Raw genomic sequence first — 27,945 nt, 5'->3', positions numbered from 1 at the left:
CGTTTTTGGACAGGTGGTTGGAGAACAAGCGGCTGTGATCTCCACCTCTTGTGGTTTTCAAATGCAAACTTCTCGGTGGAATAGAGACCGCCTTTCTTCTGGATTTTATGTTTTTAGCACATTAAAAAAATCTCTCCCCTGTCCCCCACCTCCGACAATAATATTTATTTATCATGTGTGTTATATTAAAAACACACTGGCTTTCAAAATCTTCAGTGGATTGAATTCAATTTCTCAGTTGCTTCTTGTCCACAAAGAAAGCAATGATACCTGTATTGTGGACTCTTAAAAGCGTTCGAAGCAAAATTGTGAAGCAAAATTCCAGTAAGTCCTGAGGCTATTTGGTTAGTCTTGCGTTTTCACACATCAGCATTCTAAACCTCTTATACTGTTTATTTGGAGACAAGGTCTCGCTCTGTCGGCCAGGCTGGAGTGCAGTGGCGCGATCTCAGCTCATTGCAACCTCCGCCTCCCTGGCTCAAGCGATCCTCCTGCCTCAGCCTCCGGAGTAGCTGGGACTACAGGTGTACGCCACCACGACTGGCTAATTTTTGTATTATTATTATTATTATTATTTTTGCAAATACAGGGTTTTGCCATGTTGCCTGCTTGCTCTCGAGCTCATGGGCTCAAGCAATCTGCCCGCTTTAGCCTACCAAAGTGATGGAATTACAGGCGTGAGCCACCGTGCCCGGCCATATATATATATATATATATATTTAAATGTCGAGTCAGGTAGGTCCTACCAGGACACTGGTTAAACACTCGCATTTTGAAGAGCCTCTAATTAGTTCATCCTACCTGTTTCTTTGCTCAGAACTGTGCACTCCCGCGGCGCCACCAGCTTAGCCCAGGGGGAAAATATTCCGGCCTTTCAAATTCAGAAACACATTCTCTCCACAGGTGTCCAAACTCACTAACATTTAAAATCATCAGCTAGCTGCCCCTGCATGGTTTGTCGCTCCCCCTCCATAAATTACTTGCCAAACTATGGCTAATGTTGTTTGACCCCGCCCCCCGTCCCCAAGATGACCGACTGTTGAAAAAATGAAGGATATAAAAGAGTAGTGGTAGTAATTAGGTAACTGGATTTGATCACTTGTAATTACAGGGTTTAGAGAAACTTAGAAACGGAAAGGCTTTAGAGACCATCTACTAAGTTCAAACCCTTCACCTTACAGCCCGGGAAGCTCAGATCCAGGTTGGGAAGCATTGGCTGAATTCATACTGTTAACTGGTGATGGAACCAACGCTAGCATCCAGGTCGCATTCCCACCTAATTCGGTTTTCCAAGGCATATTGCATCTAGGCGTTTTGAACAAAAATAATGTGACTAGTGTCACCTAATCATATCAGTTTCCTGTTCTTATTTTATTATTATTATTTTTTTAACTGATGAGATTCTGAAATAGATGAAAAGTTGATTTAATCAAATTGCTTTTGTGGCACAATTTTTAAAGATGCAAACTTTTAATTTTAAGTAACATTTAAAATTATTTTTATATGATGAATATGCAGATACATCCCAGGTAATTGCCTAAAGAAGAAAAGTAGTCAAAATAGTTGGGAGTAAGTCTACCCTCATCTGTCCTCAGAGTCTTTTCTGATTCTCAGCATCCTCTATGGTAATGATTGATCAGAGGTAAAGACATGAATTATAGCATTGAAGTGGTTTATATGAGGACAAGGACTGTTTGTTTTTTGTGATTAATACTATGACCAAAACAGAGCAAAGAAAGGAATTTCAAACTGACTTATTTAACACTGCATTGCACTGCATATTTTTCAATGTAATTCAATTTAGCAGATATTTCTTGAGTGCGTACTATGTGCTTAGTGCTGTTCTGAGTATTTGGGATGTATCAATGAACAAAACAAAGAACTTTGATCCTATAGAGCTCAAGTTACAATTTATTAAGTAGAATTTTTCCAGGATTTCTTAGGCAGATACAAGAGAATTTCAGTTTTACCTAAGCAGGAAAATAAACGTAAGTGATCCAAATTATCTGCCTTCCAATTCCATGATTCTGAGAATCTTATAATCATGGGAAAAAAGCAAACAAATTCAGATGAAGTTACTTTGACTTTTATGAGCTGACATTTTACTGTAAGTTAGTAACAGTTTCCACATTTGGTTGTTTAATATATGTTCATTTGGAGTCATATAAATTCCATTTCCTTTACTACGGGGACATCACTATGGTGATTAAACTTGGAGCACAGGATAATTTGTTTTCTTGAGAGTGTTAGTGGTACCATATTAGTATTGGAGACTAAATTAGTTTCTTAGATGTAGCTTTTTATTTATTTATTTATGAACATGGTGTTCTGTTATTTTGTCTCACTTTACATTTTGTCCCCCACTTTCCTCCACATTCATAGACCACACAGTGTTGTGACTTACTGGTAAATCCATTTCTGCAGTAGTTTTTAATGAGACGTTCTAGTTTTAAGCATTTCCTAATTCTCTCAATTGCTTTTTCTTCAAAACAGCATGGTTTGCAAGCTCAGGCATGTTTATTGTTTTTAACAAGGGCTTATCAAAATGAACTTGGCAGTTTTTCAGTCATATACAGCCAAAGAAAAGTATTCAGTGAAGCTTTTGGGGTTGTTTATGCATTCCTCACCTAACCAGTTGCTTTGCTTTTAAAAATTGCCGATTTGGAAGCTATTTTCTTTTGAGTACCTTTCCAGTGTGTATAAAAAGTCACCCATTGAAATGGTATAATAATTTAATTGATGAAAACTAAATACACAGTTGAAGATGTTGAGGGCTTTTGAACAGAAAGATTTTATCTCTGATAATATTTTTAATTTGCTCTACATCAAAGGACATCAGAAAGTGTCATTATCTAACAATGTCCTGTTTGAAGGTGGTATCTGTTGAACATTTAGAGAAGAGTCACAATTTCTGGTCCATGCTAGGCACTGGTATAGTTGATTTTTTTTCTTCATTCACCCACCATTGTACCCAATTAGATACTTACCCTTCCTTCATTTACTGTACATTGACGAATAGGGTGAATTGCTGTAGCCAGGTAAGATGTTGCAAGTAATTAATTGATTATTTAATTCATGTGCTCATTCATTTATTAATTTAATGAATATTTATTGAACAACTCCTTATTAAAAGATTTGTGTAAGGATTTGTGTGAAGATTGTGTTTTGAGCATCACTTTTCTGGTGCTGGTGACAGCAGGAGGTATAAAGACACAGAACATGCCTCTGATGCAGCTTACAGCCTGGTATGGATTGAGGACATTGTATGACTAGCTATCATACCAATTTTAACTACCATAAGAGGTGCATAAGTACTTTGGGAGTTAAAAGGAAGAAGAGAGAGCAGGCAGGCACTGTGAATATTTGAGGGTTAGGGAAGGCTTTGTAGAGGAGGGCACACTGGAGTTGCTTCTTGAAAGATGGTAAAGCTTCTATAGAGGCACAGAGGATATACCTGTCTTTATGAGAGCATATCCTTGTCTGTTTTTGAAGACACATAGAAAACTTTCTCTTGGGAACCAGTTGAAGCTGTATTGGTTTGTATAATAGACACTTATCACCTCTCCGCCCCTCTGCATGTATCTTACTCTGTTCTGGGTAATGAAATACTGCCCAACACTAAAACAACTCATTGAGTTAACCTGTTCTGGGTAATGAAATACTGCCCAATACTAAAACAACTCATTGATTTAACCAATGCTCTCCTTCCCCTCTGAAATACATCCTGGTTGTTGTACAGACACAGAGACAACTGTGGGAAATAGCGATCATCTTAATAAATTGGTATCTATTACTAGGTCAGGTGCATGCTTGCAGTGGTGTTTGGTTATAGTCCAGTTTATGCCAGTTGTACTTTGCTATTGCATTTTTTTTTCTTCGAGACGGCGTCTCGGTCTGTCGCCCAGGCTGGAGTACAGTGGCGTGATTTTGACTCACTGCAATGTCCGCCTCCCTGGTTCAAGTAATTTTCCCACTTCAGCCTCTCTAGTAGCTGGGATTACAGGCACCCACCACCATGCCCGGCTAATTTTTTTTTTCTTTTTTTTCTTTTTTGTAGAGCGGGGGTGTCACCATGTTGGCCAGGCTGGTGTCGAACTCCTGACTTCAGGTAATCTACCCACCTCGGCCTCCCAAAGTGCTGGGATGCTATTGTAATTTAGTGATTTAATGAAATATTGCATAAACTGATGTAATGTGAATGCTAAACAAAGAATGGTATTTCTATGCAAACTAAGTTGATTGCCATATGAGGCCATAAAAGTAAGCAATGTTAAAAAACAATATCAACACATGCTGCAACATGGATGAACATTGAAAACATAATGCTAAGTGAAAGAAGCCAGATACAAAGACCACATGTTGTATGATTCATATAAAATATCTAGAATAGGCAAATGCATATCAACAAAAAGTGGATTAGTAATTGCCAGGGAAGTGGGGTAGGGGAAATAGAGAGTGACTGATAATGGATGCAAGATTTCTTTCTGGGGCAAGGGCTATGTTCTGGAGTTAGATAATGGGGTGGTGGTTGCACAACATTGCAAATATATAAAAACCACTAAACTGTATACTTTAAAAATGTTAAAATAGTGAAGTTTATGTGAATTTTATCTCAATTTAAAAAAGTATAAAATTTTTTATAAAGCAAATGAACAAGCAAATTAGTACTTAGGTGTGGCATAGTCATAAGAGATTTGAAGAGTACAGTAAAAATATCTAGAATGATTTTGCATTCAGGTTTTTTCAAAGGTCCAGTAAGGTCCTGCTCCTCTTTAAGAAATGAAAGCAGGAGATCTGGATGTGGTTTAACTAAGAAAAATAACACAAAACTCCAATCATGACCTAATATCCAAAGATTAGTGAATGAATTTTTTGTTTATGATACTAATTGAAACAAAATGTTTGAAATATGTTGTATTAACTTTTTGACTCTGCTTTTCCTGACTTCTGATTACTGCAGAAAGCTTCTAATGTTTCCATTTCTGAGGGTACCTTGTATATTTTGAAAATAACTCATCTCTGCATCTAGAGAGAAATTCCATGTTTATGAGTCTCTTATAGATATAGCATTAGTCACTTAAGACTGTAAAGGAAATCGGAACCTAGTTTTCAGACTTCCAAATCACCATAAAAATCAGCAATTGTTTTCTGCCCAACACCATCTTCTGGCTCTGTGGTTCATATATGTAAGCAAAGTAGCAACATAAAATGTTAACTATACTAATACTTAAAATTTATCACCCCAAACATTTGTAGACTATGTTTTTTTTTTCAAAATATTCCTGAGTACAATTAATCATTTTGTGGTTTATTTGACATACTATAAATTAGGGCCACAAGTACTTATTTTGGGACCAACTGGTATTGTTTTTGTAATTCAACTTTGCTCGGTGGAATACTTTCCATGGGAGTGAGTTCATACTTATCTACTGAAACCAGATGTATTTCTTGAAACAGAAATTTCCGCTCTCTGAACCTGTAACTTGAAAGCAACCACATTCATAGCCTGTGAAGAAGCCACCAAAAAAATAAAAACTCACACTTATAAATAACAAAATTAAATCTCTTAAGGGAGAACAGAGTGCTGCTTCATCAGGCAGTGATAGTTCAACCAGACAACTATAAAAAACCAGCTTTCACTATCATTATTAAATAGTTACCAATACGGGTAGCCCAAACTCACAGGCACCAATGATATATAAAAAAATGGTCTGTTCAGGTTGACACCTGACAACCTGGTGTCCATAAATCAGTTGATTGAAGATTCTGTATTAATGGTTCTCAACCTCACCTACACATTAAAATCACCCAAGGAAGGGAAAAAAGTACTGGTACCAGTGTTCTACTCTGAAAAACTCTGATTCAGTAGGTCTGGGATACAGGGTTAGGGTATCAGTAGTTTTAAAATCTTCCTGGTGAATCTCATGTACAGCGAGCGTTAAGAAACTATGGATATATATAATAATAACTTTATGCTTCCTTAGAAAAAAAATTACTGAAACACAAAATTTCATGTTGTTTTGGTATCTTCTTAACATATCTGATGGATCTTTTTTTTTTTTTTTTTTTTGCACTTTCTCTATAGAGGGCCCATTCATTATATGGAAAGTTTTTACCAATAGTTGAATGAATGTTCAGTGATTTTTTTTTTCTTCTCTGTGGAATTCACTAAGCATATGTTTATAAACTGTCAAAACAACCAAATCAAATTGGTATAATTACTGTCAACCAATGAATTAATTAACAAAGTAGCTTTAAGTTTTTGATGATTGTGGTATGATATGGGTATACAATAATCTGTTTCTTCTAAAATCCTTATAGATGTGTCCTTTATTGTATATTTCTTTAAATTGAGTTGTCAACCTTAATGCTCAAACCTTCTCTGAAAACTTTCTCGTTTTATTTAATTGTATCGAATTAAATAAAAAGAGTTTTCTTGGGACAGGGTCTCCTTTCATCACCCAGGCTGGAGTGCAGTGGACTTATCAGGGCCCACTGTAGCCTCGACCACCCAGGCTTAAGCAATCCTCCCATCTCAACCTCCCGAGAAACAGGGACTTCAGGCATGAGCCACCATGCCTGGCCTAACTTTTATATAGGAAAGATATTATATAGGACTCATATAAGAAAGATAGGAATTTAACACTTGCCCTATGTGACTTCAACAAAATATGATTAATTTTAGGATTTTCCTTGTCATTAGGATTTGTTGTTTATGAGAAAGTGTGGTGAGGTGACTGATACAGATTCTGAAGATTGATCTAGTGGACTACTTCTACTCAGAATTGACCTCTTTTTTTTTTTTTAAGAGATGGGGTCTCACTATCACTCAGGCTGGAGTGCAGTGGTGCAATGATGGCTCATTGCAGCCTTGAACTAGGAGGCTTAAGGGATCCTCCTGCTTCAGCCTCCAAAGTAGCTGGGACTATAGGTATGCACCACCATGCCCAGCTAATATAATTTTTTTATTGTTTTTGTGTGTTTTTTTTTTTTGTAGAAATGGGGTCTTACTATGTTTTTCCAGGCTGGTCTTAAACTCTAGTCTCAAGCAAGCCTCTTGCCTCAGCCTCCCAAAGTGCTGGGATTATACATGTGACCCACCATGCCAGCCCCTTAATTTTTTATTTTTATTTTATTTTTGAGACAGAGTCTCACTTTCTTGCCCAGGCTGGAGTGCAATGGTGCCATCTCAACTCACTGCAAACTCCACCTCCTGGGTTCAAAAGATTCTCCTGCCTCAGGCCTCCTGAGTAGCTGGGATTACAGGCACCTGCCACCATGCCTGCTCATTTTTGTATTTTTAGTAGAGACGAGGTTTCACCATGTCAGTCAGGCTGGTCTCAGACTTCTGACCTCAAGAGATCTGCCTGCCTTGGCCTCCCAAAGTGCTGGGTTTACAGGCATGAGCCACCACCCCCGGCTCAGCCCCTGATTTTTTTTAGGACATTTGCTCTTATTTGGTTTTAATGCTGATGGAGCTTGTCACCCACTTTTACCAGTTGGCTTTCCCAGATTGTGCTTTAACTGTTGATTCTGTAATAAAAAGTAGTATCTTAGTGGATTTTTGGCCAGTAGATTTTAAACTGTATTTTGCAAATTTCTGGGAGTGTGAGGGAGCTGTTACGGGGCATGAGGGCAATGGGTGGTAAACAGATGTTCAGCTTCCAGCTTCGGGCTCCTTTCTGGTGGCCTCTTCTGCTGCCTGTGCAGGTGTGCTACTTTTGATTTCACATATTTGGTTTCCATGTAAGGTTTTATTTGAACAAAGAATTTCTTGGCCAAAGCAAGTTTGTAAGTGATTGGGCCACATGTTTCTAAGTTTCTGCTTCCTTTTCTTTGCCAAATTGGGTTTATATTCTGGCAGCTCCTAATTGTTTCAAGCCACTACTGTGCATCTGTGTTGAAAAACCTGGGAAAACTTTGGTTTTATTGATTTTATAAATTTGGTGCCTGTGGAGAGAGATAATCAAACAAGCAGTTAGATATTTAGGGCAAGAACTATAGCTTGGGAGTTATCAGTACAGGGATTCAATTCAAGTCATATGTCTCCCTGGGAGAGTTTTAGAGAGAGGTGAGTTGGGTCAAAGATAAAATTGTGGGGAATAGGCCAGGCGCGGTGGCTCACGCTTGTAATCCAGCACTTTGAGAGGCTGAGGTGGGCAGATCACAAGCTCAGGAGTTAGAGACCAGCCTGGCCAACGAGGTGAAACCTCATCTCTACTAAAAATACAGAAATTAGCTGGGTGTGGTGGCGGGTGCCTGTAATCCCAGCTACTCCAGAGGCTAAGCTAAGGCAGGAGAATCACTTGAACCCGGGAGGCGGAGGTTGCAGTGAGCCGAGATCGTGCCACTGCACTCCAGCCTGGGCAACAGAGCAAGACTCCATCTCAAAAAGAATTAAAAAAAGAAAAAAAAATCTGGGGAATAGCTATGCTGGGCTTACTACCCTTCTCAGTACTCACGTTAACCCAATGTGCATTTTGGTTAATGAAGTTTGCATTTCATATTTTAATTTTATAACTCCCCCCACGACAGTTATACATAACTGCTAAAAGGAGAGAGAGAGAGAGAGAGAGAGTGTGTGTGTGTGTGTGTGTGTAGTGTGATGGGGTCAGAGAACAGGGCTTAGAAACCAGCCAAGGATGCTTATCCTTTCTTTGAAAACCCTGCATGCTGCACAAATCACGGGGGCCCCTTCTACATGCAGGTTAAAGTGCACAATGAGAGGATAAACTTGAGTGGTTACCTAGTAGATTTGGCAATGCAGATAGCTATTGTGGCATTTTTTGACATAAAATTATTTGTTGAGAAGTATCAAGGTTTCCATCTGGAGTTAATTTTTGTGTAAGGTGTCAGAAAGGGGTCCAGTTTTAGCTTTCTGAACATGGCTAGCCAGTTTTCCCAACACTATTTATTAAACAGGGAATCCTTTCCCCATTGCTTGTTTTTGTCAGGTTTGTCAAATATCAGATGGTTGTAGATGCGTGGCATTGCCTCTGAGGCCTCTGTTCTGTTTCATTGGTCTATATCTCTGTTGCGGTACCAGTACCATGCTGTTACTATAGCCTTGTAGTATAGTATGAAGTCTGGTAGCATGATGCCTCCAGCTTTGCTCTTTTTGCTTAGGATTGACTTGGCTATGTGGGCTCTCTTTTGGTTCCATATGAAGTTTAAGGTGGTTCTTTCTAGTTCTGTGAAGAAGGTCAACGGTAGCTTGATGGGGATAGCATTGAATCTATAAATTACTTTGGGCAGTATGGCCATTTCCATGATATCAATTCTTCCTAACCATAAGCATGGAATATTTTTCTGTTTGTGTCCTCTCTTACTTCCTTGAGCAGTGGTTTGTAGTTCTCCTTGAAGAGGTCCTTCACATCCTTTGTTAGTTGTATTCCCAGTTATTTTATTCTTTGTAGCAGTTATGAATGGGAGTTCACTCATGATTTGGCTCTCTGTTATTAGTGTATAAGAGTGCTTGTGATTTTTGTACATTGATTTTGTATACTGAGACTTTGCTGAAGTTGCCTATCATCTTAAGGAGATTTTGGGCTGAGACGATGGGGTCTTCTAAATATGCAATCACATCATCTGCAAATAGAAACAATTTGACTCCCTCTTTCCCTAATTGAATACCCTTTATTTCTTTTTCTTGCCTGATTCCTCTGGCTAGAACTTCCAATACTATGTTCAATAGGAATGCTGACAGAGGGCATCCTTGTCTAGTGCCTGTTTTCAAAGGGAATGCTTCCAGTTTTTGCCCATTCAGCATGATATTGGCTGTGGGTTTGTAATAAATAGCTTTCATTATTTTGAGACACATTCCATTGATACCTAGTTTATTGAGAGTTTTTAGCATAAAGGGCTGTTGAATTTTGTCAAAGGCCTTCTCTGCCTCTATTGAGATGATCATGTGGTTTTTGTCTTTGGTTCTGTTTATGTTATGGATTACATTTATAGATTTGCATATGTTGAACCAGCCTTGCATCCCTGGGATGAAACCTGCTTGATCATGGTGGATAAACTTTTTGATGTGCTGTTGGATTCAGTTTGCCAGTATTTTATTGAAGATTTTTGCATTGATATTCATCATGGATATTGGCCTGAAGTTTTCTTTTTCAGTTGTCTCTGCCAGGTTTTGGTATCAGGATGATGTTGGTCTCATAAAATGAGTTAGGGAGGATTCCCTCTTTTTGTATTGTTTGGAATAGTTTCAGAAGGAATGGTACCAGCTCCTCTTTATATGTCTGGTAGAATTTGGCTGTGAACCCGTCTGGAACTGGACTTTTGTTGGTTGGTAGGCTGTTAATTGCTGCCTCAACTTCAGACCTTGTTGTTGGTGTATTCAGGGATTCAACTTCTTCCTGGTTTAGTATTGGAAGAGTGTAAGTGTCCAGGAATTTATCCATTTCTTCTAAATTTACTGGTTTATATACATAGAGTTGTTTGTAGTAATCTCTGATGGTAGTTTGTATTTCTGTGGAATCAGTTGTGACATCCCCTTTATCATTTTTTATTCTGTCTATTTGATTCTTCTCTCTTTTCTTTTTTATTAATCTGGCTAGTGGTCTATTTTGTTGATCTTTTCAAAAAACCAGCTCCTAGATTTATTGATTTTTTGAAGGTTTTTTTTGTGTCTATGTCTCCCTCAGTTCTGCTCTAATCTTAGTTATTTCTTGTCTCTGCTAGCTTTTAAGTTTTTTGATCTTGCTCTTTTAGCTCTTTCAATTTTGATGATAGGGTGTCGATTTTAGACCTTTCCTCACTTCTCATGTGGGTATTTAGTGCTATAAATTTCCCTCTAGACACTGCTTTAAATGTGTCCCAGAGATTCTGGTACATTGTGTCTTCATTCTCATTGGTTTCAAAGAACATCTTTATTTCTGCCTTCATTTCATTGTTTATGTAGTCATCATTCAGTAACAGGTTATTCACTTTCCATGTAGTTGTGTGGTTTTGTGTGAGTTTCTTAATTCTGAGTTCTAAGTTCTAATTTGATTTCCATTCTTTTGCATTTGCTGAGGAATGATTTACTTCCAATTATGTGGTCAATTTTAGAGTAAGTGCAATGTGGTGCTAAGAAAAATGTATATTCTGTGGATTTAGGGTGGAAAGTTCTGTAGATGTCTGTTAGGTCCACTTGGCCCATATCTGCATTAAAGTCCTGGATATCCTTGTTAATTTTCTGTTTTGTTGATCTGTCTAATATTGAAAGTGGGGTGTTAAAATCTTCCACTATTATTTTGTGGGAACCTAAGTCTCTTTGTAGGTGATTAAGAACTTGCTTTATGTATCTGAGTGCTTCTGTATTGGGTGCATGTATATATATATATATTTTTTTTTTTTATTTTTTATTTTTTTATTTTTTTTTATTTTTTTTTGAGATGGAGTTTCACTCTTGTTAACCCAGGCTGGAGTGCAATGGCACGATCTCGGCTCACCGCAACCTCCGCCTCCTGGGTTCAGGCAATTCTCCTGCCTCAGCCTCCTGAGTAGCTGGGATTACAGGCACACGTCACCATGCCCAGCTAATTTTTTGTATTTTTAGTAGAGATGGGGTTTCACCATGTTGACCAGGCTGGTCTTGATCTCTTGACCTCGTGATCCACCTGCCTCGGCCTCCCAAAGTGCTGGGATTACAGGCTTGAGCCACCGCGCCCGGCCATGGGTGCATGTATATTTAGGATAGTTAGCTCTTCTTGTTGCGTCGATCCTTTTACCATTATGTAATGCCCTTCTTTGTCTCTTTTGATCTTTGTTAGTTTAAAGTCCATTTTATCTGAGACTAGGATTACAACCCCTGCTTTTTTTTTTTTTTGCTCTCCATTTGCTTGGTAAATCTTCTTCCATCCCTTTGTTTTGAGTCTATTTGTGTCTTTGCACGTGAGGTGTGAGATGGGTCTCCTGAATACAGCACACTGATGGGTCTTGACTTTTTATCCAGTTTGCCAGTCTGTGTATTTTGATTGGTGCATTTAGACCGTTTACATTTAAGGCTAATATTGTTATGTGTGAATTTGATGGATTAAAGATTTAAACATAAGACCTAACACCACAAAAACCCTAGAAGAAAACCTAGGCACTGCCATTCACTACATAGGCATAGGCAAGGACTTCATCACTAAAACACCAAAAGCAATGGCAAAAAAAAAAAAAAAGCCAAAATACACAAATGGAATCTAACTAAACTTAAGAACTTGCTCACAGCAAAAGAAACAATCATTAGAGTGAACCAGCAACCAACAGAATGGGAGAAATATTTTGCAAGCTACCCGTCTGACAAAGGGCTAATATCCAGAATCTACAAAGAACCAAAACAAATTTACAAGAAAAAAAACAACCCCATCAAAAAGTGGGCGAAGGATATGAACAGACACTTTTCAAAAGAAGACATTTATGTGGCCAACAAACATATGAATAAATGCTCATCATCACTGGTCATTAGAGAAATGCAAATCAAAACCACATTGAGATACCACCATCTCATACCAGTTAGAATGGCAATCATTAAAAAATCTGGAGAAAACAGATGCTGGAGAGGATATGGAGAAATAGGAACACTTTTACCCTGTTGATGGGAGTGTAAATTAGTTCAACCTTTGTGGAAAATAGCATGGTGATTCTTCAAGGATCTAGAAATAGAAATGCCATTTGACCCAGCAATCCCATTACTGGATATATACCCAAAGGATTACAAATCGTTCTATTATAAAGTCACATGCACAGTATGTTCACTGTGGCACTGTTTACAATAGCAAAGACCTGGAACCAACCCAAATGCCGATTGATGATAGACTGGATAAAGAAATGTGGCACATATATACTATGGAATACCATACAGCCACAAAAAGGTGAGTTCATGTCCCTTGTAGGGACATGGATGAATCTGGAAATCATCATTCTTAGCAAACTGACACAAGAACAGAAAACCAAACACCCCATGTTCTCACTCATATTTGGGTGTTGAACAATGAGAACACATGGACACAGGGAGGGGAACATCACACACTGGGGTCTTTTGGGGTATGGGAGGACTAGAGGAGGGATAGCAGGGTGTGGGGAGGTTGGGGAGGGATAACATTGGGAGAAATGATGAATGTAGGTAATAGGGGGACGGAGACAGCAAACCACCATGGCATGTGTGTACCTATGTAACAATCCTGCAAGGTCTACACATGTACCCCAGAACTTAAAGTAGAATTATAATAAAAAAGAAATATCATTTCTTAACTTTAAAAATCCAGACATTTCCCCCATATTTTAGTTCTCCCCTGTGGAGCTAGAATAGTGACTGCTATGTTTTGGGTGTGATCCCACGGAGGTTTAGGGCAAATCCCCATTCTACATGTGTCTGTAGCTTGTTTTCTTTTATTGACACAGATTGTGCCCTCAATGCCAGCCCGCTCTTTGACAAATTTAGTCACAAGGATTGCCTGGCAACAGCTATTAACTTAATTTAAAAATTCAAAAACACTCTTAGGAAAAGGCAGAGTACCTAGGTAAAGAACAAATATATACTCATAAATAAGATAATTGTTTAAATTATTTTACTTGATAATTAAAGTGTTTCAGTGATTAGGAACTGGTTATTTTATAAAAAATTAAGCCCCACACATTTTTCCCCCTTTTTTACTTGCTGAGATTGACTTCTTTCATTATCTTCCACATTCAAAAAAATATAAAATTTAGACAACCATATATTCTGATTTTATTACAGATGAAAGTCTAACTAAAATTTCAATTATTGGTCAGTAACTGATGGACTCAAATTGTCATCTCAGAATCTTCCTGGCATATTCTGCTTTCTTCGTCAATTCTTGCGATGGTAGTATACCTAATTGACTGCTAATGCAGGCTCTGTTAAGGTGAAGTTTCAGTTTAGCTTTTAACAGCTTTAAGCAGAAGCTGTAAAAGAGACATTTGATTTAGATGAAATAGAATTAATTACCTTTAAAGTCTCTAACATTGTGATTAAACAATGCTAAAAATAATTTCATGAGATTACCTCTTCCCAGGCAAACATGTACTGAGGCCCTGCCATCTGTTAGACAGGGACCTTCCTCAAAGGCTTGCCTTTTTTTTGGAGAAGACGCTTCCCAGGAGATGGAAGGTCTTTGAGGAAGGGCCTTTGTATACACACTTGTGTGTACAAAGTATCACAGCATTGGAATGACTCCCGTAAGTGATCACCTGCTATGGGAGTACAGAGTTAGAGGCACTTAACATAGCTGAAGTTGGTCAAACCATTAAAGAAATGTAGAAATTCAAGGGGCCAATCTTCCAGGCAGTAGGAGCAACAGGTTCAAAAGCCCTGAGGTGGGAATTGTCTTGCAATTGAAAGCACTGCTCATGTTCGGGTGGTGTGGCATAGTTGAGGGGTAGGGAATACGTATAGCCAGGGCACTGGAGAAGGCTGGAGGAGCAGGCAGGAGCGAGAGCATCAGGGTCTTGTATATCACACTGCCAAGGGGTTTTGATTTTGCTTTGGCAGTTTTGAACAAGGGAGTGAGTGGAAATGAGGGTTTGGTGATAAAATTAGCTTGTATTTCACACAGATAACTCTGAATGGGATTTGAAGAAAGGCCCCAGAGGATCTGTTAAAGTGGTGCAGATGGGAAACAAGATTAATGCCTCATGGTAAGACTTGTATTTGTTATTTTTATATTCCTGGTTCTTGGTGCCCTATAAGGCATGTGGTAGAAAGTTTGTTATTCTGGGCAAGAGATTCAAATTTGTGTATCATCAAACTAAGAAGCTCATCTGAGATCACTTGTCCGGATGTAATTACCTGAGGAAAAGCAAAGAGTGAGGTATGAAACAGGTCAAAGAACTGTGGAGAAGAACTAGGCTGTGCTCACACTATACCCAGGGCATCTCTCAGTCATTACACCTTTTGTTTTATTCTCTAATTATCTAGCTATGTTTTGGTCTTTTTCACTGGTCCAACAAGATGGCAAGGACTGTATCTTCCTTATGGCATCACTGCCATTGCACAACTTTGGGTGGTGTCATTTATATGCCTGTGTAGTGTGTCTGCACTGTGAATAGTGCCTGGAGTGGTGCTTCAGCTGCCTCTGCTTACCTGGTCCTAGCAGCAATCATGGTACCTGACATATGGTAAAAGTTTAATATGTTTGTTGAATAAATGAATGAATGATGACACAATATATAATGAGTGGTCAGTGAAAGAGAATCTAGCAGAAGAAACTAAGAAGCAGGGGTCTGTAGGAAGGAAGGATAAACAGAAGAGACTCCTAACAGGGAAACTCATGGAAGAACAAGTATCAGTAATGACAGAGAGGTCAACAGTGCCACATTCTACAGAGACTGGCCAATTAAAAATGCTAGAGTAACCACTGGCAATTAGGAGTCGTTGGTGATAATATCGAAAACAGCCTGAGTGGTGTGGAGGACACAGGAGGCAAATTTCCTTCCATTGAGGTAGGAATGGGAAGAAAAGCGAGGAGACTGTCAGTGTAGACAGTCCTTAGAGACTGTGTTTGTGAAGGGAAGAAACCTACTAATCGGTGTGAGCCAGAAAGGGTGGTAAGGTTGAAAAGGAGTTTTCTTCCCTGCTTTTTCCTTCTCTTCCCCTCTTTTTCCTTCTCTTCCCTTCCCTTTTTCCTTTCTCTTCCTTCACATTCTCCGTTCCTGCTTTCCAGAAAAGAGACACATGAGTAAATTTATAGCTAAGATTCAAAATGTAGAAAAAATAAGAAGCGATACTGGCTGGCAAGATTAAATATAGAGTGACAAGTCTTTCTTTGAAACAGGAAGAAAAAATAAGGATGAATGTGGTTAAGAATAAATTGGAGACTTTGGGAGGCCGAGGCGGGTGGATCACGAGGTCGAGGGATCGAGACCATCCTGGTCAATATGGTGAAACCCCGTCTCTACTAAAAATGCAAAAAATTAGCTGGGCATGGTGGCACGTGCCTGTAATCCCAGCTACTCAGGAGGCTGAGGCAGGAGAATTGCCTGAACCCAGTAGGCGGAGGTTGCGGTGAGCCGAGATGCGCCATTGCACTCCAGCCTGGGTAACAAGAGCGAAACTCCGTCTCAAAAAAAAAAAAAAATAAATAAAAATAAAATAAAAAAAAAATAAATAAATTGGAGAAATAGGAAATGGAGGAAAATAACAAACTGAAAGAAAGGAAAGGAAATGGAAGAAAATCCCATCTAATGGCCTCAGTTCTGTCTACAAAATAGTAACTAACATGTTTTGGACACTTTCTATATCACAAGCATTGTTAAAATATCTTAGGTAGATAACTCACTAAATTCTTGCCACAACCTTGTGAAGATGGAATTGTCCTAATTTTACAATTGAGGTAACTGAAATACAGAGAAGCGAAATCACTTGTCTGAGGTTATACGGTGACTAAGAGGCAGAACCAGGATGCAAAGCTGTGTACCATCATGCTGTACTGCTGTAAATGAGAGGCACATGGAATACTTAAGATTTCAAACAACCGGTGTGTAAGGAACAGGTGCAATATATTATTGCTGAGTCACACCGAGCACTTAATTTCTGTTGGAATTCATAATAATGTTTTGCCATTAATCTCCAAGATTAGGAGATTTCCTCTAGTAAAACTCGATTTACCAGTTATAGGAGTGGAAATGTTTGGGTGTTTGGATTGATGCAGAATTGGGGATTAGTAGTTTGGAATAGAGGTGCTTCTAGCAAGAGAGCAATTAAAGTGATGGATCATGAAGTCTAGCTGCCAAGAAGAGGGAAAAGAGAGCAGGACCAGTTAACGGAATGGGTGAAAGTGGCGAGGGGTTGAAACCAGGTACAATAAGAGGGAGTTGGAGATATTTGGAGGATTAAAGTTGGGATTCAAGAAGGATACTTAATTCTCAATAAAACTCTAGATTTCAGAAGTGAGGGCTGGCATTTGCGATGACAGGTAGGTAGTGCAGCTTTGAGAGTGCATGGTTGAAATGGATTGGAGGTGAATGCTGTGGGACATGAGGTGGTCAAGCTTGAAGCTGAGAATGACAGAGCTGCTGGATAGCTGCTGACTGGGCTTTGCCTCTCATTGGAGGATGTGCCTGGTAGTCCTAAGGATGATCTGGACTTCAGAAGGACACAACCCAAGTGTGGCACTAATAGGGAAATATACAAAAGGATAGCTGGTTTCTGACGTACAATAAAGGCCACTTGATAATCTCAATAGTACATTGCGTTGTCAAAGGACAGTTGCATAGCTTATATTTTGCATTGCTGTTTTTGAAAAAGAACTTGAAGTATGAATTGGAAAAACAACACGTGGCATAGGTAACTTTGGATGCTTTAGCCAAATTACAATTGGAAGAAAAGACTAAATACCTTGATGAAACCTCCTCCTCTTCCTCCTCCTCCCTCTTTCTTAAGATTCTCCTGCTAATGTGCAGTGTGACCCTCTCTGGACAGAGAGGCAGCTGAAGATCATCAGGCTTCCAGATGTGGAAGTTTGTTATGACATGTGGGGATGGGGGTCGTGGGAGAGGGGCCGGAAGCTTCAGTGGGACTCAGTGTGGTGTCCTCTGCTTCTCTAGTTAGTCATGTGATGGGAAACCAGTAATATGTGTTTCCTTTGTACAGCTGTACATACCATTGTTTCTTTTTGTCCTCTGTCCATGTAGGATTCTAGGAAATCAAAGTTAGATCTGATGTAAGCTTAGAAAGCCCCACATGTGCTGGGTGCGGTGGCTCGCGCCTATAATCCCAGCACTTTGGGAGGCTGAGGTGGGTGGATCACGAGGTCAAGAGATCGAGACCATCCTGGTCAACGAGGTGAAACCCCGTCTTCACTAAAAATACAAAAATTAGCTGGACATGGTGGTGCATGCCTGTAGTCCCAGCTACTCGGGAGGCTGAGGCAGGAGAATTGCCTGAACCCAGGAGGCGGAGGTTGCGGTGAGCCGAGATCGCACCATTGCACGCCAGCCTGGGTAACAAGAGCGAAACTCCGTCTCAAAAAAAAAAAAAAAAAAAAAAAAAAGCCCCACATGTGATGATATGGAGCTATTGCTCAGGCATAGAATATGTGTACCAAGTCTGATCCATAAGTGCTATGAGTATAAAATGTACTTGGTAGGGTTTTTTGGGGTATAAGAAACAGAAACCTCGACTTGGATTGGCTTCGCTTGGACTGGAATCAATTATAATGGGATCAGGTACAATGTCCATGGCAGAGACAAGGCATTATTGTCAGATTCAGACAGCCCTACTAAGGGGAAGGAGACTTGGCTGGCACTCAAGTCCCCAACCATGAACTTGGACAGATTACCACCTTCCATGAGCCTCAGTTTTCTCTTACAAGATTGTTGCGGGGATTGAAAGCACTTTACATAAACTCTGAGTTGCTATACAAATGTGACTTACTCATTTAATAGTAAAAATACTGATAAGGACAACAATACTTCCATTTACTGAGCATGTACATGTTCCAGGCACTGGCTGGAGGCTTAACTGCATTCCCTTTATTACTCCAGGTACTGTACTAAGTACTTTATTTCCAATTTCAGTTAAGCTGAGGTCTGAAGCCTTAAGGCTCAAGGGCAGGGGCAGAGAACAGGTATGGGTTCAGTTTCACCCAGGGTTTTTGTTTTTTGTTTTGGCCCATATAACCAAGTAGTGGCAGCTGGCCATGGGGCCTTGGACAGTTGCTCTTCTCTCCACCAGCGACTGCCATTTGCTAACTAGCTCAGGGCTCACTGCAGAGGTGATTTCCAAAACACAAGTGTATGTGTGCTTTTCAAACATTTGATGCTTTTGTTTCTACTGTTATTTTATTGAGCTTTTTGCTTTTTTAAACTTTTGAAATAGTAGAGGGATTTAGAAATGCTTATTGAGTTCTTGAATATGTATTGGCTAATTTTAACCTCATGAAGAAGTCAAGCTTGAATTTGTATTGTATTGAGGCTTAGTGACCATGGGACCTGTCAGTGAGGTTTGAAGTTAGAAGGTAGGGACATAATTTTTTGATGTTGCAAATTGCCTTGCTTTGAGCATAATGTGACATGACCTTTTTCCATATTTTTGGTTTGTATTCTAATGACAGTTTTCCTGAAGCAGTTTTGGTAGGTGGGTCAAAGGGATTGAACTTCTTTTTATATAGATTGCCTGATTGGTTTGTGGAAGCTTTTTGGATGGTGACAATGATATATTTGTAGTGCTATTTTAGAAATATGCATTTTCTCTTTGCATGATTTTTTTTTTTTTTCCGAGATGGAGTCTTGCTCTGTCACCCAGCCTGGTGTGCAGTGGCACAATCTCGGCTCACTGCAACCTCCGCCTCCTGGGTTGAAGCAATTCTCCTGCCTTAGCCTCCTGAGTAGCTGGGATTACAGGCACCCACTACCACACCTAACCAATTTTTGTATTTTTAGTACAGAAGGGCTTTCACTATGTTGGCCAAGCTGGTCTCGAATTCCTGACCTTGTGATCTGCCCACCTTGGCCTCCCAAAGTACTGAGATTACAGGTGTGAGCCACCACACCTGGCCTTTGTATGATGCTTTATATGTCTGGAATCATAAAAGATTTCCAGAAAATCTGAATCGTTCTGTTGCCATGTAACATTCTTTTCCTTGGACCCTCTACCCGCTGCAATGACAATAAAAATGGTGTTTCCATGGTTCAGCCTGAAACTAAAACTTGAGGAAATCCAGTCCACATCAATTCCTGCCTATTAGTTCGTAGAGTCTTGGGGGGAAACTAAACTTGTGCATCTGAATTAATCCTCGCGTTGGTGTGAGTTCCTTCTCAAGAGGCTTCCTGCTCCTGTGTATACATACACTCCCTGAGGGCCTATATTTCAGACACATCTGCTTTTTATTCATAGTTCTGGTTCTCACGCTGGGATCCCTGCTTTATTCTCAAACAATTTATGAGGAAGTTGATAGGGGAAAAGAATTGGGAGATACCAGATTTTGCTGATAGGGTATTTTTTCTCTCTCAACTTTTGTGTTAGGTTCAGGGGATACATGTGCAGGTTTGTTCAATGGGTAAATTGTGTGTCAGTGGGGTTTGGTGTATAAATGATTTTTTTCACCCAGGTAGTGAGGATAGTACTCGATATGTAGTTTTTTGACCCTCACCTTTTTCCCACCCTGCCCCTTTAAGTAGGCCCCAGTGTCTTTTGTTTCCATGTTTGTGACACAGTATCGATATGGGATATGTGTTTTGGAGTTGTGGTGAAAGTGACAAGACTTTCATTCATATAACTGAATGTCCTATACAATTCTTTCAACAATTCCTAAAATACTTCTCCCCAACTCTTCCTACCTGCCCTAAGATACACCTATGCTGAAGCTATGTAGCAACCACCACTATTCTAAAATATTTTTTAAAAATATCATAGTTGTGATCATAGTGTATATTTAGTATATAATATATATTGAGTGTTTATGTTTTGTTTTCTGCCTGTACATTTCCCCAGGCAATTTTAACTCCCTAATGGGTTAGATATGATAATAGGATAAAGCAGAAAGTGGAACCACCCCTGCCACATAAGGGTCCACCAGCAATGACCACAAGTGTGGCCAGGATTGTCGGGAAGGTGGAAAGAGAGTGCTTTTTGCGGGAGGGCTCCAGAGTAACCCTATGAGTAGGTAGAAAATGGAGGCCCAGGAGGTCACTTGTTCCAGGTCACTCAAGTCAATGGGAAAGCCTGGATTTCCCCCCTAACCTTTCTAAATCCAGCTGGCATGTTCTTCACTTTTCTTGGTTTCTTTTTCCATATTTGAATTTTTAAAATTACCTCTAAAACAATCCATAATTTAGAGAAGGGCATAAAGAGGATACTGCTCTCTCCACCACCTCTCATCCCTCAGGCTTGCACTGTGAACAATTTGGTGTGCTCCCAGGCCACCTTTCTTTCATGTACAAATTGCCTAAGGAAGCCAGCTGTGCCTCTCTTCAGCCAGCCAGAACAGCTGCTGGGGGTAGGTGCAGCTTGTCTTTTCCAGGACCTACCTGGGTGAGGCTGGTGGCATTCTGGGCTCTGGGGACCAGGACACGCTGAAGTTTAACAGCAACAGAGAGAGCCAGAGTGCCCTGACAGCCAACCCTTTTGGGAGTGGAGAGCTCTTTGTGCTCGCTGGCTTTCTGCCTGCACTGTTCTGACTTCCCACTTGGGAAGTCAGCTTGGGTGTCAGAGTGAGACCCTGTCTCTAAAAAAAAGAAAAGAAAAGGTGGTATGCTAGGTAGTAAGAATGTGCATTTCTATTCTGTCCCATCGCCCTGCCTGCCCCCCTCCACCAGAACTCAATAAGCTATTTTCTTTCTTTCTTTCCTTCCTTCCTTTTCTTCCTTCCTTCCTTCTCTCTCTCTCTCTCTCTCTCTCTCTCTCTCTCTCTCTCTTGAGATGGGTTTCACTTTGTCACCTAGGCTGGAGTACAGTGGCACAGTTATAGCTCAGTGCAGCTTTGAACTCCTGGGCTCAAGGGATTCTCCTAACTTATCCTCTAAGTAGGTGGGATCTGACATAACTTCTTGATTTAAAAAGTAGAGAACAGAGCCCCTTACCAGTGGAGGGATTCCAGGAGGCCCAGGGACCGCCTCTTGTTTGTCTCTGTTTGTCCTGTGACTGCACTTATCGGTGCCCAGCTACTGATGCATGAAAGGAGTGAAGAAGCCCTAACACTAGTTCTGCAGGTAAATCATTTGAGTGGCTTTGAGCAAGTCACTTCAAGATTAGACACCTAGTCTGTTTTCCCCAAGTCTAAGGTCCCCCTTTTTCCTTCCTTATTTTAGTGTTTCTGAAATAAGATGTGATTGGCATCTTAGGTGTACATATTTAATACAGTAGTGTTTCTTAATTTGTCCTTTTTCTTGAAACTTTGTAATAGAGGGATAACTCACAGTTTATGTTATTCTAGAACTGTGGGAATATGGAAATCATTTTCTTGAAGAATAGTTGGGATAGCGGCTACCTCTTATGAACTGTGAAGTGTTATATAAATATCGAGAATGAGAAAAATGCCCAGCTGTGTTGTTACTGCCAACCACCCCTGTGTCGTTATTTCTCAGAGATGCCCAGACAGGAACTTCTTGATTTAAAAAGTAGTGACATTCCTCTATTCAATAAAGTTGGAGACAGGTATAATGGCTCATCCTTGTAACCCCAGGGGTTTGGGAGGCCAAGGCAGGAGGACTGTTTGACGCTAGGAGTTGAGACTAGCCTGGACAGCATAGGGAGGCCCCAGTCTCTACAAAAAAAAAAAAAAAAAAAAAAAATTAAATTACCTGGGTAAGTGGCATGTGGTTATAGTTCTGGCTACTTGAGAGGCTGAGGCAGTAGAATTGCTTGAGCCCAGGAGAGGTTACAACATGCTATGATTGTGCTACTGCATTCCAGCTGGTGTGTCAGAGTAAGACCCTGTCTCAAAAAAAAAAAAAAAAAAAAATGGTGGTATTCTAGGTAGTGAGAATGTACATTTCTATAGTAAGAATGTACATTTCTATTCCGTCCTATTGCTCTGCCCACCTCCCCCTAGAACTTAAGAAGCTATTTTCTTTTTCTTTCTTTTTTGAGATGGGGTTTTACCTTGTCACCCAGGCTGGAGTACCGTGGCAAAATTATAGCTCACTGCAGGCTTGAACTCCTGAGATCAAGGGATCCTTTTGCCTTACCCTCCTAAGTAGATGGGATTACAGGTACACACCACTGCACCTGGCTAGTTTTAAAATTTTTTCCATAGAGACGGAGTCTTGATATATTGCCCAGGCTAATCTCAAACTCCCGGCCTCAAGCGATCATCCTGCCTCGGCCTCCCGAAGTGCTGGGATTACAGGTATGAGCCATCATGCCTGGTACAATTTTTATTTCAAATTAAACAAACAAGCCAATGTGGCTTTTAAACATTTGAATTTTTCTTAAATCAAGCCTTAGCAAGAATCAATTGCTTACTATGGATTTAGTGCATTCCTGGCCCTTACTGAAATATCAGTAGGGCCAGAAAACTCTTGCAACAGAATGTTAGTCCAAAAAGAAGTGTTGCCATTCAAATTGAAAACCAGGAAGCCATTGAGTGCCTACAGTCTGCTAGGTAGCATCAGAGGATCAAAAAACAATTACTCAGACACTCTATTCCTGTCCAGATGGAGTTCAGTTTGGAAGGAGCAAAGGGCGCGAAGCCTGAGAACTGAGCTAAAATTTCACTTTCCAGCTTAATTCAGCCAATTTGCCCTAATACCCAGTCTGAAGGAGTTTATAGTCTGGTAGGAAACAATTTACCTTGCCAGTTAAAAACACGGTGCTAACCAAATCACCAGTGGAAACAAGATCACAGAGAAAGTATTTACATTCCTAAAATACATCTCATCAGTTATTTAGAGTTTCTGTTTTCAAGTTAATGGTCTGGCACAGCATTTAAACCAGAGGTTGCAAAGACAGATGTTTTTGGGGCCTCTGGCGTGAAGTAGCTGAGCGGTGACATCATCGGGAAGGACTGGACCACAGCCAAACTGGAGAGGACGCGTCAGGGCTCAATCTCTCACCGACATATCTCAATCTCTCATTTGACAGATACTTAAGTTCTGCTCTTGGTGATAGGGATAGATCGTGAACAAAATCAACAAAAATTCCTGCCTTTCGGAGTTTACATTCGAATCTGCTGCTGCCTTAGATAACAAAGAACTAATAAGAGTAAATGAGTCAGACTTACTGGTGTGTTCCTGTGAGTAAATTGTATGGATTTAGATTTTGTTAGCTTTTAGGCCTTTTTCACACAGCTAAGATTCTGTATAAATAAGATTTACTATATAATATAAGTAGAGATAGTTTATTTTTGGCATTCTGCTTGGTCTGGTGCTATAACATCCCAAATGACCATAATTATATTACTGGCTCTGCAAGGCAGTACCTGGTTTATTTAATTCTAGTCTTGCTGTTTAATTGAAAATAAAAGCTCATTGTGAAAATCCCATTTCTTTCTCCTGTTATGGTACCGATTGTGATGGCTTTCTGTGGTTAATTCATGATGACTTAGTGATTTACCAAGGCCACAGTCATGAATTCCATGGCTCCAGGCTGGAGAGTGCAGGGGGTGCTCTTGCAGGCCTGGTTTTCTTTGGGCAACACAAGCAGGGCTTTCTGCACTGTGACTCTGATGAGCTCACTATAATAACAAGACTGGGAGCTTGGACCTGGGAAACCATATGCCTCTTCTTGAGCTTCTTGTGGGAAAACGGGGATAAGAAGCATCTGGGACTGCACTTATCTTCAACAAATGGAACTTCTGCTGTGCCTGTAATGTGAGGCAAAATGGGTCATTGTTGAGAGAGAAAAAGCAGGCGGCTGGAGGGGAATAGAGTCCTCTGATATTGACTTCAATACCCTGAGTGGCTGTGTTTTAGCAAATGTGTGAATACTGAGGATATGGATGTCTGTGGCATGAATTCCTGTTTCAGGAGCCTCTTTGCATGTGAACTTGGAGCATATTAATTCTGCCAAATGAGGGTCTTATTGTTCCAGATGTGGGGATTTTCTACTGGAGGGATTTGAGAACCCTGATAGGCTGTAGGTATTACAGAAGTGGTCTTGGGAAATCCACGTGTCCTCATGTAATCACATCATCCACTGAAATTGCTGCCTAGCACCTAAGAGTCCCCTTTTCGTTTTCTTATTTTTGAGTCAGAGTCTTGCTTTGTCGCCCAGGATGGAGTGCAGTGGTGCAATCTCGGGTCACTGCAATCTCTGCCTCCTGGGTTTAAGCGGTTCTCCACACCTCAGGTGATCTGCCTGCCTTGACCTCCCAAAGTCCTGGAATTACAGACGTGAGCCACTATGCTCAGCCTGCCCCTTTTCATCTCTACAAAGTACAGTGGGCACTATTGTGGATTGATGGTTTGTCTCCCCCCAAATTTATATGTTTAAGCCCTATAAACATTGGGGAAACATTGTCACCCCCAATGTGATGGTATTTGGAAGTGGGGCCTTTGGGAAGTGATTAGGTTTAGATGAGGTCGCAAGGGTGGAGCCCTCATGATGGAATTAGTGTCCAGATGAGAAGAGGAAGAGAGAAAAATCTGTCTCTCCCCATATATGCTCTGAGAAAAGACCATGTAAGCAAGCACACAACTAGAGGGCCATTGTTTACAGGCCAGGAAGAGGGCATTCACCAGAACCCAAACATGCTGGCACCCTGTTCTCAGACACCCAACCTCCAGAACTTTAAGAAAAGCAAATATCTGTTGCTTAAGCCACTAGCCTATGGGACTTTATTTTAGCAACCTGAGCTAAGACAGGCACAGTCCTCTGATAGTGTCATTTCTTTCTTCTTTGACTTCAGTGACACCAAGCTCTCCTGGACTTCTTTTTATCTTTCTGGCCACAGTTTCTCAATTTCCTTGCAACTGCCTCTTTTCCTAACCCTTCCTAATCTCTCTTTTCTTCCACCTACCCACAAGGCACCTTGCTACTTTTAGGGTTTGTAGACCAGCAAAGGCGTCAGTTGTGAGTTTATCAGAAATGTCAATTTCAGATTCCACCCAAACTGCCGAATCTGAATCTGCCATTTAACAGGCAGTAGCTAGGAAAATCTGAGAATCCCTGCTCTTTAGGATTTCAGTTGCCAACTGAATGCTCTGACCTCCATGTATACATCTGGACACTAGATCTCTCTCTTGGGCTCTTGACCAGTTCATCTAACAGGCCCATCTAGAGGTCCCACAGGGATATCACACTTTTACACTTTTATCTACCCAGAGTCTGACTTCTCTTTCCCCAAATATGCGCCTCCTTCTTTGGGCAACCAACAAAATATAGGACCTTTCCAGAAAGTTTTACTTAAGAATGCTCATTTAACCACATATTCCTGGGTTAAATGGTTTCATTGGGGTCAGGGCTAATCGTCAGCTGGTGGGCACTGGTCTGAATAGCCCCTTGTTCTACTGATCTCTGATTTCTCAGTGTTATCCGCCTCGTGCTAAATATTTTAAATTTTACCCATCAAGTCACATTTGATTAGTAACAAGTCTAACTTTTTATGCTCTGTGATGTTTCAAGGTGTACATTTTATAAATATTTTATATTAAGTATTAATCATTATATTTGTTATTAATTCATTACAAATGCAAGTGATTGATAAATATTTTTAATGGTGAGGGAATATGATATTCTTTAATTTTAGTGTCAGATTTAAAAAATATTTGTGAATGACCACAGTGAGTCCAAAGGAAGAACCATCAGGAATACAGTGTGACCTGATACATCATGTGATTGAATCACACATCTTTTTGGGAAAGAGAAATTGGAGACAACCTAACTGTCCAAAATAGGGGATTGGTAAAGTCAGTAACAGTGTGTTCAAACAATCAAATACTTTGCAGCATTAAAATGATCAGACAGTACATTTATTAACATAGATATATATCCATAGTATCATATTATGTGAAAAGAGCAAATATAGATAAAATGATCAAAGTTTTGTTTTTTTAAAAAATTATGGTAAATGTAGGTAATGTGAAATTTACTATTTTAACCATTTCAAAGGTATAATTTTGTGTCAATAAGTAGTCAATAGGAAAAACAAACTGTTCTCTCTAGTCTATTCTCAATCCTTGACTTTGACACCAGATGTGTGGGGATTTTCCACACTGAGCAGTCATTCAGTTCTCTGCAGATACCACCTGGGCGTCCTGCAATTTAACTCAGTTCTGAAACTATCTACCTTAAGATTGCAGATCCCACAGGTTAAGGGTTCTGTCCCATAAGACTGCCACACTTAAGCTGCCAATTCCAAGTCTAGGTTGTCATCCATATTTTGACCTGACCTGCTATAAATCAGAGCTTTCAAGCCCCTCTTGGGTTTGGTCATTTGCTAGAATGGCTCACAGAACTCAGGAAAACAATCTACTTCCTAGATTAGCAGTTTGTAAGGATATATTGAAAGATGCAAATGAACAGCCCAATGAAGAGGTGCGTAGGGCAAGGTCTAGGGGGTTCCCAGGCTTCTCTTCTCCCAGACCTTTGGCTTGTGGATGAATTCTTGTTCACCAGCTTGGGGGCTCTCTTGGATTTTAGTGGAGGCATAATTGCACAGGCAATATTCATTGACCATTGATGGTTAAGTCAATCTCCAGGCCCTATTCCCTCTCCTAAGGTCAAGGGTGGCTGAGGTTGGGGCTGAAAATTCCAACCCTCTAATCACAAGTTTGGCTTCCCTTCAACCTGAGGCTGCCCAGGAGCTCCCAGCCACTAGTCATCTCATTAGTATGCAAAAAGAAACATCACTTACAAAGCTTGAGGTTTTCTTAAAACTCCTTGTGGCAGGGAGTGAAGACACCAAATATTTCTTACCCTATTAGAAGTATGTACACCGTTTGCATTGTTGTACGTTCATTGCTACCATCCATCTCCAGAACTTTTTTATTTTCCCAGACTGAAACTCTGTGCCCATTAAACACTAACTCCCCATTCTTCCTTCTCTCAGTCCCTGGCAACCACCTTCCACTTTTCATGTCTATGAGTTTGACTACACTAAAGACCTCACATAAGTGGAATCATACAATATTTGTCTTTTTGTGACTAGCTTTTTTTTTCTTAGCATAATGTCTTTAGGTTTCATTCATTGTGTAATATATATCAGAATGTCCTTCCTTTATAAGGCTGAATAATACATTATGTACTACATTTTGTCTATCAATTCATCCATCAATAAACACTTCGTTTGCTTCCATTTTGGGGCTATTGTGAATAATGTGTCTATAAACATGGGTATACAAATATTTATTTGAGTCCTTGCTTTTAATTCTTTTGGGTATATATCTGAAAGTGGAATTTCTGGATCATATGGTAATTGTGGTTGTTGTTGTTGTTGTGTTTTTTTTTTGTTTTTTTTTTTTTTTTTTTTGAGATAGAGCCTTGCTCTGTTACCCAGGTTGGAGTGCGGTGGCAAAATCTTGGCTCATTGCAACCGCCACCTTCTGGGTTCAAGCAGTTCTCCTGTCTCA

The 27,945-nt window shown here is 40.0% G+C and overlaps 1 protein-coding gene across 13 annotated transcripts in view; it reads left to right on the top strand.

Annotated features, from left to right (window-relative positions):
* Nucleotides 1–27,945, top strand: part of SLC16A12 (solute carrier family 16 member 12) — a 159,920-nt gene that overhangs the window by 4,490 nt on the left and 127,485 nt on the right. For 7 of the 13 annotated variants that reach the window (XR_012512883.1, XM_074382553.1, XM_074382554.1 and 4 more), the window contains exons 2-3: nt 4,058–4,108; nt 14,553–14,634. The exons of 3 other annotated variants lie outside the window; for them this stretch is intronic. The gene's annotated coding sequence lies outside the window, so the exon portion shown is untranslated. The remainder of the gene's footprint in view (nt 1–4,057; nt 4,109–14,552; nt 14,635–27,945) is intronic. 3 more of the 13 variants (XM_074382545.1, XM_074382546.1, XM_074382547.1) reach the window with 2 other exon arrangements.

The sequence above is a fragment of the Saimiri boliviensis genome, chromosome 12, assembly GCF_048565385.1.
Source record: "Saimiri boliviensis isolate mSaiBol1 chromosome 12, mSaiBol1.pri, whole genome shotgun sequence".
Taxonomy (NCBI): Eukaryota; Metazoa; Chordata; class Mammalia; order Primates; family Cebidae; genus Saimiri; species Saimiri boliviensis.
The sequence above is the reverse complement of the archived record's forward strand: the minus strand, read 5'-3'. Positions and strand labels throughout refer to the sequence as shown.